We start from the raw sequence: 10,190 nt of genomic DNA on the forward strand, positions 1-10,190 counted from the left end.
CTAACAACTGTACAGAAACAAAGTGCTTAGAGAGAGCCGAGGACTTGGTCATACGTTTTGTTGTGTGGGACTTCAAAATGGGGCAAAAAGTAAAAAGCAAGTGTTTGGATGCAAAATACAGGCCCCCATCCAGCACAGCCACAGATACGTGCCAAGCTTTGTCCTCGTGGGCTCTCTGGAGTTGCTGGAACTAATTGGTACAGGAAAAGCAAGCGAGCTTTGAAGGCTTTCGGGGCTTGAGGCAATGAGTGTCCCCAAACTTCATATCTCATAGATCACATTTCAATACATTGTGGAGCCGTTCTCTCCCGCTTTCACTCTAAACCACCCTTTTGGCTACAGCTGCAGCAGGAAAGGATGAGGAAACTATTTAATGTACTGTATCATTGCGAACAAGAGGAGCTGGTGCTTTGTTTCTTGCCAGCCTCTCCTGGGTCAGGAGGAGATCATCACAGGCTTATCGGCCAGGCTGGGAGAGCTGCAGGACCCTGGCTGATGCAGATAGCTCTTAACATTTGGCTGGTGGGGATAGTAAAACAATATTTATGTATATTGTCTTGAGAATCACAGAGCTAAATAAATGTGACAGCTTTCATTTGACATCCCCAACCTTGCTGCTGTCGCTCAGGGTTTTTCTTTTTGCCACATAACATGAAATCACTGTCAGTTCGATAGTATATAGCAGTGTTTCTGAAGCACAAAGGTTAGGGGGTTGGTAGGTGCGTCAGAATTATTTACGTTTGCCATGCATAAAATGGCACTTGGGGAGCAAGGCAGGCTGCCAAGAAGGAGAGGAATCGGGGCTGTCTGGTTGCTCTCTTGTATCTCTCCATGCTGGATTGTCAGGGTAGGATTTATAAAAATTGCTTCAAAACAGTATCATCTTTCCTCAAATGGACGTGCCCCCGTCTGTTGCAGTGAATGTCATTATTGCTATTCTCATGACAAAGCGTCTATCAATCTCTACTTTGTTTATAAACAAATCTGCCTACCCTGCATAAGAAATGGATAGGCTAAGGAAAAATACCATTACCAAAGGAATAAGTTAATTATATTTCAGGATCTCAGCAGGGAATGCTATCTCGGAGTATTCAGTAAGATCTGACCAGTGGAGTTATAATTAAAAAATGTCCCCAGGGAAGAACTTGTAAATTATTTACTGTAAGGGGCTTTTCCAGGCTCTTTTAGTTTAATTACACACTGAAAGAGAAAGGCCTCAGAAATTAACTAAGAGGTTAGTTGAAATGGCTTTGTTAAAATCATGTTCACAGCTAAGCAAGTGGAAAACCGTGAGCAAGGTTCAAATATAGGACAAATCTTTGGAAGCTGGCATTACTCATGGTTTAAAAATCATATGGAAAGCACCAAAATGTCCGTGCATAGAAAATGCAGTCACTGGTTTTGTCCACTAGCCTCAGAAGACTTTGTATGTAGTCCGGATCTGACAATGCCTCATGTTGTCATGACCGTTTGCTTTGTGGGGGGAGGAACTGACTTTTGTGGGCTTTTTGATAGGGTTTACATATATGAAGACTGGTTTACATATATGAACAGCTGCTTGGAGGCCATCAGCTTGAGGAACTTCTTGATAAAGTCAATGAGGCCCTGGATGAAGTCATAGCAGAGGGAGCTGAAAGATTAGAGGTGATGGAGAGGCAGAATAAGAGGATGCTGGGACGGTATGAGTTTTCCGTCGCTCTCACACTACCTATGTCATTTTAGCTCAAAACAACCTGGTTAACCCTCAGTGGAAGGTGGGCTGAACGTGGCTCTTTGTGCCAAGAGACAGGGCACCCATGCTATTAGCGGTTGTGTCCTTTTGAAATGCAGGGGTGAAACCTGACTTGCCTTCCCACCTGAAACACAGCTTAAGCATTTGCTACCGAAGTTGGTCCCTGGTGTTGGCCTTCCCTGGAAGACAGTTGGCGTGATCTCTGGTCAGATGGGGAGAATGGACGTCAAGAGGCCAGCCCTCTCCCCTCATCTCAACCACTGACTCATTACTTGGCAGAGATGGAGGCATTATCTCGTATCTGTTTGCTAAAGAATAAGGCAGCCAGTAATACTATATCTGCTTGCCTGTTGATGCCAAATTTTATGTATGTAATGGCCTTTCAGCTGCTGTTGTCCTTGCATTTATTTCTGTCTGAAAAAACCCACATCTGCTGTGGCACCCTTACCAAAGAGACAACTGGCTGAGCAGAGCAGCCAGCCAGGCACGGCTGCTGATGCATACGTGCTTGTTAGCCCATATACATGCATCTAGCATTTCTCTTTTCCTCGAGTCTCCTTTTTCTTTCAAATTTACTGCACTTACATGTCTTGCTTAGATGGAAACTGCCCCGGAGTTAACAGTCTCTCTACCCCCTGCATGTGTACTGTCTTCAACGCATGCCGTTTGATTATAGCCTGAGGGTACCGTTATCATGTCCTAAACAGTAAGTTCTCCACCTTCAGGCAAACTAGCAGAAAATCCGCAGATGAAAGCTACTTTAGTCATTCATCAGGCAGATGAGATCTCTGCTTTTATTTTGTTATAGTGTAAATCTGCTGCTTAGTTTTCTAGTCTCTGAAAACTACTGAATCGTAAAAACACTTGTAGCAAATGCCAGCTTGTCTGTCACCAGAATAATACATTAAATGGCTTATCAGCTCCAAGAGAAGACTACAATACTTTTGAGATGATTTGGATATATAGTTAGGGAACAAAATACGTTGACAGCTTTAGAATTGTCTTGATCAGTAGATTTTATTTCGTATTTTACTGTAGCGTATCCAGTAGTACTTGGGGAGGAAAGAGACGATGTCCCTAAATTTCTGCAAATGTAGCTTATTGATGGGGAAAACCACAGAAGAAGAGTGGAGTAGAACATAAATGTAAAATGAAGGACTGTTCTTGAAAGGCCAGAACTATAAGGTTTGAATAGTCTCAGCAGAAGTACTGCTATTTAATTATTAGGAGTGGTGAGTCCATATTAACCTTTATGGAAAAGTACTATAGACTATAATAAAGCTGAATACTTTTCTATAGCCTTTTGTTATCACCTTGTCAAATTTAATAAAAAATTACTAATAAAGAAATTCTATTAGAATGGCTAAAAAAAGTTACTGGAAAGGATCATTTACTATTAAATAGTTTAGATTCAAAGAGTGATTGTTATTAGACCATATTAAAACCTGTATGACTTTTTCATTCTGGATACAGCTGGAAAATGTAATTACAGATAAACTGTGAAGGGCCTTGGCTATCGTTGCCTTGCCCATGAGCGAGCTTCCCTGGCTGGTTTTCTATCGCTGCCGTCCTGCATGCCTGGGGTAAGTCGGAGTGGAGCTAGAGACTGCCTGAGACCGACCCAGGTGGGACAAGGCAGGCTTGAGATGGTCTCGTGTCTGCTTTGGCTGGAGTAAGATAACACAGGGTATAACAAGGGTAGGGGAGGCAGGTAGCATCTCTGACCACGCTGGCTGGGGAATCGGTCCAGGAGTCTCATCTGACAGAGCAAATTACCTTCAAGTCATGCTAGCTGATTGCGCACCCCTGCTTCGGGTGCACTGATGGCGAAGAACAAGGCTGCCAGCCCTTACCAGCTGCGAGGGCTTTGCTTCACGGGGCTCGTCCCAGAGGGCAGCTCACTCCCTCCAGCCCTCCGGAGAGCAGTGGGAATCGCTTCTCTGGGATGCCCCTGAGGCTTGTGCAGCTCCGTGTCCGAGGTGGCACGTCAGGCAGGGATGCCAAGAGAGGAGGAAACTGCTCCATTTTATCTCTTTAAGGTCTGTTGTAGGATCAGGCTGTGCAGAGGCTCTGACAGCTGCAGAGGCCAGACTTTGCTCTTCAGTCTTAGAGGTTTTGCATAATTTCTGGTGTGGGTAAGGTCCATGGTCCCCTGGGAACATCACTATTGGAGCCCACCAGCCCTTTAATACAGTTTGGGGCAAGAGTAAAAAATATATCAAGAGAAAGCAGGTAAATTTACCAGGAAGCAGGAGCTGAAGTGGGAATTTGAGGAAGTTTAGATACAATCAAATCACGCTGGAAAAAGGGAAAAAGAGCTTACCCTCCATGAGCTGAATTGCAGTGACTTGGTGGGAGATGAAAGGCCTTAGCTCAGACTTTAGCAGTTTTGCAGCCACCCTCCTGGGGACAACTTGCAAGAGTCAGTGGCCAGATGCAAAATACTCTTTTACAACCGTGGTAAACACTATCATGGCTAAAGGCTGTCATGCTTTCATTATGCTATCAAGCATCATCACACTCTCATGCAAAGGCTCAAAAAGCAACTTCCACTTTACAAGGGCTAAACAAGCAACCTCGCAGCTTGTTAGCTGGGAGAGACTCGCTTACCTGAGACTTTGGCTGCCTAAACTGGTAGGACTTCAATAGACTTCCTCTGCTGTAATGCTACCAGACGTGCTGCTGTCTCCCTAACATGAAACGCTCATGTATGAACACTGTTATTATAATAAATTAAGAGTAGTGGGAAAGGCCCTGGAAGTTAGCCATAAATCTGGTGGTAAGCGCCAGCAAGCAGCAGGGGCTCGGCTGTACATCATTAATAAAGACGTTGAAGACATGCAGGCAGCATGTTGCTGTGGATATTGTTACTCAGGTCTCCACCACAGCAGAGCTGAGATTTGACACGCACAGGACAATCAGTCAAAAACTCTCTGCTGTTGTAAAGATGATGCAGGTTACTGTTGGTAAAAGCTGTTGTTGGCAGTGAGGTTATTGTTTTGCTTTTATTTAAAGAAAGAAAAAGAGTCCAACTCCATTTTTCAACATAATATAAATTCCTGAGGAAATTCCCCAGCTTGTTGAACAGTGCTGTGAACGCTTTGTTTTACATAATTTGCACCAAAATTAACGTGAGGTTTAAAGTTCTTTAGGGCGCTGGTCTTGGCTTTGTAAGCACTGTCTCCAGCACAACAGGTCTCTGGCTGGGATTAGTACCAGCCCAATGCAAATTATTAAAGAGGGAGAATAAAGAGGCAAAAGGAGGGTATTTTAGTGCAAGAGGCTTAAATCTGGTTCTGAGTAAGGGCTGTGGAGCAGCAGCAGAACCAGTCAGGCTATTTTCTCACCACTTGAATAGTTCAAAACACAGCCTGGATATATAATTTTATGGCTTTGCCTCTGTTTTCCATGATGGGTACCCAAATTTTTGGAATAACAGTGTCCTCCTTCAGCGTTTGTAGGGTACTCTATGGTGCGTGGACAGAAACGGTGAGGGTTACGGCGGGTGTCTTGCTCAGCGCGGCAGCCAGAAATGAAATGTTTTTCTGTTGGGCCAGCAGGGAGAGGATTGCAGCCGTCTGGGCATCGCAGCGGGGGAACGAGGAGCTGCAAGGGTGAATGGCCGGGGAGGAGAGAGGAGACCAGCTCTGCATCAGGGGCTGTCACAGACTCATCTCCTGTCAGTCGGGAGACTTTATATACAGACCCATGGGGAACACAAGTATTTGTGGATTTTTTGGGGAAAACAGAATGTAAATTAGATTTTAAAGCAAGCGTTTGGCTAAAATTAGAAGCCATGGGCCTGATATGCTGTAGGCTGTCACAGAAGTAGCTAATTGCAAGCGAGTTTCCACCCCACTTGATTATTGTTGTGACACACAGATCATTAACGTGGTCTAAACATGAAACAAATTGTTTAAATATTAAACTGTCAAGTCCTTCCTCTGATCTCTAAATCACTACCTAAAGTAGGGGGGATGTGTGTGTAAAAAATGAGGTTTGGGCTCTGCCACTGTCTGATGCCGCTTTGCTCCCTGTCAGCATGGCGACTGCTGCCAGGAGGCTGCGAAATGGCATTTTCAATCATCTGCTTTGTTTGCAGATGTATTTAATAACTGGTCACACACGCTCTCTTCTGCAAGCTGTCATGCAGGCATGGAGGCTGCTGCCTCCCATGTGCCTCCCTCTCCCCCAGGTCTCTGGCATGATTGGCCCTGCCTAGAGATTTGGGGCATTTGGAGCAAGGGCGATGGGGATCTTCTGCTGCAGATCCAAGTGGGAACCATTCAGCGGTGAACACCGACAGTGTCCGACTGCCGTACCAGCACAACAGGGCGGCCAGTGAGAAGCTCCTCGTGTTACAGCAGGTTGTGCAGGAGCTGGTTGTCCTGGAAAAAGAACCTTTGGAGCAGCTACAGACAACTTCTGTGCTTCCAGGTAAAATGTCTTCTTTCCTCCTGGATCTGGAAGATCCATGGGTTTGGGAAGATGCCCTAACTGCCAGTTCATTCACTTTCAAACTTCTGCCTTCAGGCAGAGGAGGAGGAGGAGGCCACGACAGACAGCCCTCCCTCTGGTGCAGGAGGAGTGTTGGACGGGTGAGCAAGCTCCACACTATTTTCCCATTTTCTTAGTCCATAGCCCGTGCAATGACACAAACATCCCCTTGGTGCTCAAAATACAGTAATGCACTTCCCAGGGAGGGAGAATTTGGTTGTATCTGAGCAGCCCGGTTCTACAGCAAGATCTCCGCAATGCTGTTGCTCCATGAGATGACTTTTGTTCAGTGTCACCTTAAATATGGGACAAGAGAGGTGTAAGCACACTAAACTCCCATCATTTACAGTTCTGCCCTGTTGAATTTTATTTCTCAAATAGCTGTTGTGCCATGCAGAAGGTGGTGTGCATAAAGGACCTGGTATAGAAACTGTTTTGCAAGAGAACAATGCTGTTGGGAGAAAAATACACGCATATTAATTACATTCAACCAAGGGATTATTAAAGGCAATGAGCCCAGGGCACTTATTTAGGCAACTATTTGTTCAAGGAGGAGACTCTAACAGCTTTGGCCTCATGGTTTCCTTCCTGTGTAGTACATAAGAGCACAGGAAGCCAGCTCTTGAATTCATGGGTCATAACCCTATCTGCTGAAGAGCTTGAGTAGGATCGATTTAAAATGAGTCCTAGCACTGTTCTGCCTTTCCCCAAGAGCACAGCAAAATTAATCCGCCACTAAAGTTTCTCTCTGTCTGGAGCTAGAAAATACAAATAGAAAGTGAAATTTGTGCTGATAATTACTTTGACAGCCATCACATGTGCATGTTGTAAAGGATCAGCACAGACACAGCTTCCAATATGACGATAGCCCGTGGTAACAGCTATGATTAAGAGGAAGATAATTAGAATGCATTACACATTCAGCCCCCATAGTTCACTGTCCTTTAAGCAAATTTGTGTTTGGGAAGAGAGCCTTATTTTTAATATACATGAATAGTGTTGCCTGCAGACTTCCATTGATTTACACCATAGCCATTTGTACCAAAGCATTTTCTTCGGTAGCTCACCAAATACAGCAGCTTTCTTGAACACAGCAACAAAACTCAGAAAAAGATTTGTCCTAGTTCTCCTTACAGACAAGACAAGTACAAAAATACCAAGCAATACTCAGCAGGAACAGTGATTTTAAAGGTTACCTAAGGAATTTTGTCCAATGCTACTTTTTTAGAATTGCCTCAAACACTACCTGCTGTCAGTGTAATACGTAGAAATAATGGAGTGAGGATAAGTAGATCTGTTTCTTACACACACATCCCAAAACCAGGCTCAGAATGAGTTAGAAGCTTCTGAATAGTACTTTGATTTCTAAGTCACGTAAGTATTTGCAATTTTACCCAGTATTGAGTTGCACATGCAAACAGACTAGTTTCAAGCAGCACGAATATATTCAAATTCTTTTGTGCTGGAGGTATTAATCCACATATGGGTATTCAATTACTATCAGAACAAACTGTGCAACTGCACTAGAATCAGATAAAAACATGCAAAGCAGGTAGCTTGAGGCTCATTTATACTAAAATTCCTCTAGCTGTTTGAAGATACTTTGTAATGTCAGTATACTCCCACCTGAGTATATTCTTTATTGTGAGCATTGTAAAGTGGCCTTCTTGGATGCAAAAGTTGGATCTGAATATATTCACCTCAAGGATGCAGGGGGTTTTTTTCTCTTAAGTAAAAAATGACTAAAGAGGAAAAGTAACCTAATTATTTTCTTTCTTTCAAGAAATTACAGAATTTATAGAGTGAGAATTTGTGAAAAATAAATTAAAAACTGGATTATCCCTTTCTTATTTTCTCCTGCTCATCTTTTATCATTTCTTGTCCTTGTCATCGTTCCCCCCTCTTCCCCCCTCTACGTTATCATCCTTGCTATCCTTATCAGCATTATTACTTTTGTTGGCATCCAATTCAAAAGCCTGTCATCCCATCACAGGTTTATATTTTCAGATGCAAGGTGGAGGTTTTGGATAGAATCCCACCTTTTGGGGACCCATGGAGATGCATGGGAAAAAAAAGCAGATGAGAACAATAAGTCTATAAATCTCCATGTCTATAAATCTTAAAATGAATTACTGATGACAGTGACTCTTTAATGGAAAGAGTGACAGTCCATGTAGACAAAAGGCAGTGTAATTCATGGAGGCTATTAAATTTGAGAGGCCTTTTCATTCTCATTTGTCTTTCAATGTTATGTGTCAATTTGTGGGAGATTATTCTCTGGGGAGAGATGTGCCCTACTCATCAGGGCCTGAAAAGCGCCTGTGTTTATTTGTCTGGCATTTGCCACGGTGGGTAATATATTTGCTCCTCCTGCACCAGGGAAGAAAACCCACAGCACTGGTAGAGGCTGGAGAAGCGGGCACCCAACTGGCTGCCCTGCTCGTAACGTGAAAGCTTGCCGGTTGCTAAAAACACCCACTGGTGTTTTAGGGTGTTTAGAGTTAAAAGTGTCCAGAAACCCATCACACAGCTTGGCCAACCCATGGCCAAGTTCTCCACATCTGCTGATCAGCTGGGATGTTGCCGTGCCCAGACAACCCCTTCACAGCATGGGATGACTATCACAGGACAGGGGTCACCTTCAGTGCATGGGATGTGATGGTGGACCTGTTTTCTGGGAGCTCCTCTGCCACAGTTTTGCAATGGGACTGAGGTCTTGGCTGAGCGGTCAAGCCACTACAGAAATATACACCCAGCAAAAGCAGTTTGTGGTTTATAAATACTAATGCCTCAGAATAAGAGTGCAGAACAGTGAGCAGGCACCGGGGGAATTTACATCTAAAAGCACTCGCTTTGCCAAGGCTGCGTTCCTTCGTTTTGATCACAGATTACAAAGTTACTGTGCAACATGTTCCCATGGGAAACCAAAGGCCAGCTGAGTTTCATCAAGAAATGAGTTGCTTCTTTGACTCCGAAGAGGCCGGGAACAGGATAGTTTCACTCCATGGAGCGGGAGGATTTACTGTAACACAGTCATTTCATGCAGGTGATTGACTGTTACTGCTACCTGCGACAGCCTGAAATCTGTTGCCTTTGCATCCTTGCTGTTGTACAATTGTTCATTCAGGAACTGAGACACCCTCGGCGCATCCAATTCCTCCCTGCGCAAGTGGGTGCGATCCCCATCAAAATCAATTGACTGAAGTCAGACCCTGCATCTTCAGTTGCTAAGGAAAGAAAAATCAGTGTTGCTCATGAGAAGACCGCTGGTGCAGAAAGTCACTTAGCACTAGCAGCTGCTTTATGGCAGCAGAGCCCGGCAGAGGAGATTCAGAGGCGTGAGCAGAGCCTGGAGCGGGATCCGATATTGCATAGGAGTCCTGGGGACATGGATGGGAGGAAACCTTGAGTAGAGGGTTGCTCCTTGAGCATGTGTGGAAAATTCCCATTCATTTCTGAAGGAAAGTGCGCGTGTGTAATTTATTTGTTTACTTACTTATACAGCTAAAAAGATCAAGGACATTGCCGTCAGTCTACAGAGATCCGGATCCATACCCTCTCACTGCAGCCAGGGAGCTGACAGGAGCTCCAATGCTCTAAATTACTTATTAGCCAATTACTATTACTTATTAGCTTATTTTAGCTCATTAGCCCCTGGCTGGCCATTGCAGCAGCCCCGTCTTGCCCATGCCCTGCAGAGATGAAGACCTGCTCACTCCCAGGTCTGTGTTTAGCCCAGGTCAGTAGTGGCAACCTAAAATTGCTGCCCTTTCCTATAGGAAGCGGGTGGGTTGGTCTCACCCTGAACACTGGTGCGTAGTACCTTTGTCACAACGCCCCGCTAGCGTTTTGGCAGCCTTGCTGTTGTTTTGGGGATGAGTCACAGGAGACTGCGCTATCTGGTCGGGTCTAGGAGAGGCTCAGTTTCGGTGCTGAATCACTGGCAAGGCGGTGTGGGCAG

The sequence above is a fragment of the Mycteria americana genome, chromosome 6 (assembly GCF_035582795.1).
Source record: "Mycteria americana isolate JAX WOST 10 ecotype Jacksonville Zoo and Gardens chromosome 6, USCA_MyAme_1.0, whole genome shotgun sequence".
Lineage (NCBI taxonomy): Eukaryota > Metazoa > Chordata > Aves > Ciconiiformes > Ciconiidae > Mycteria > Mycteria americana.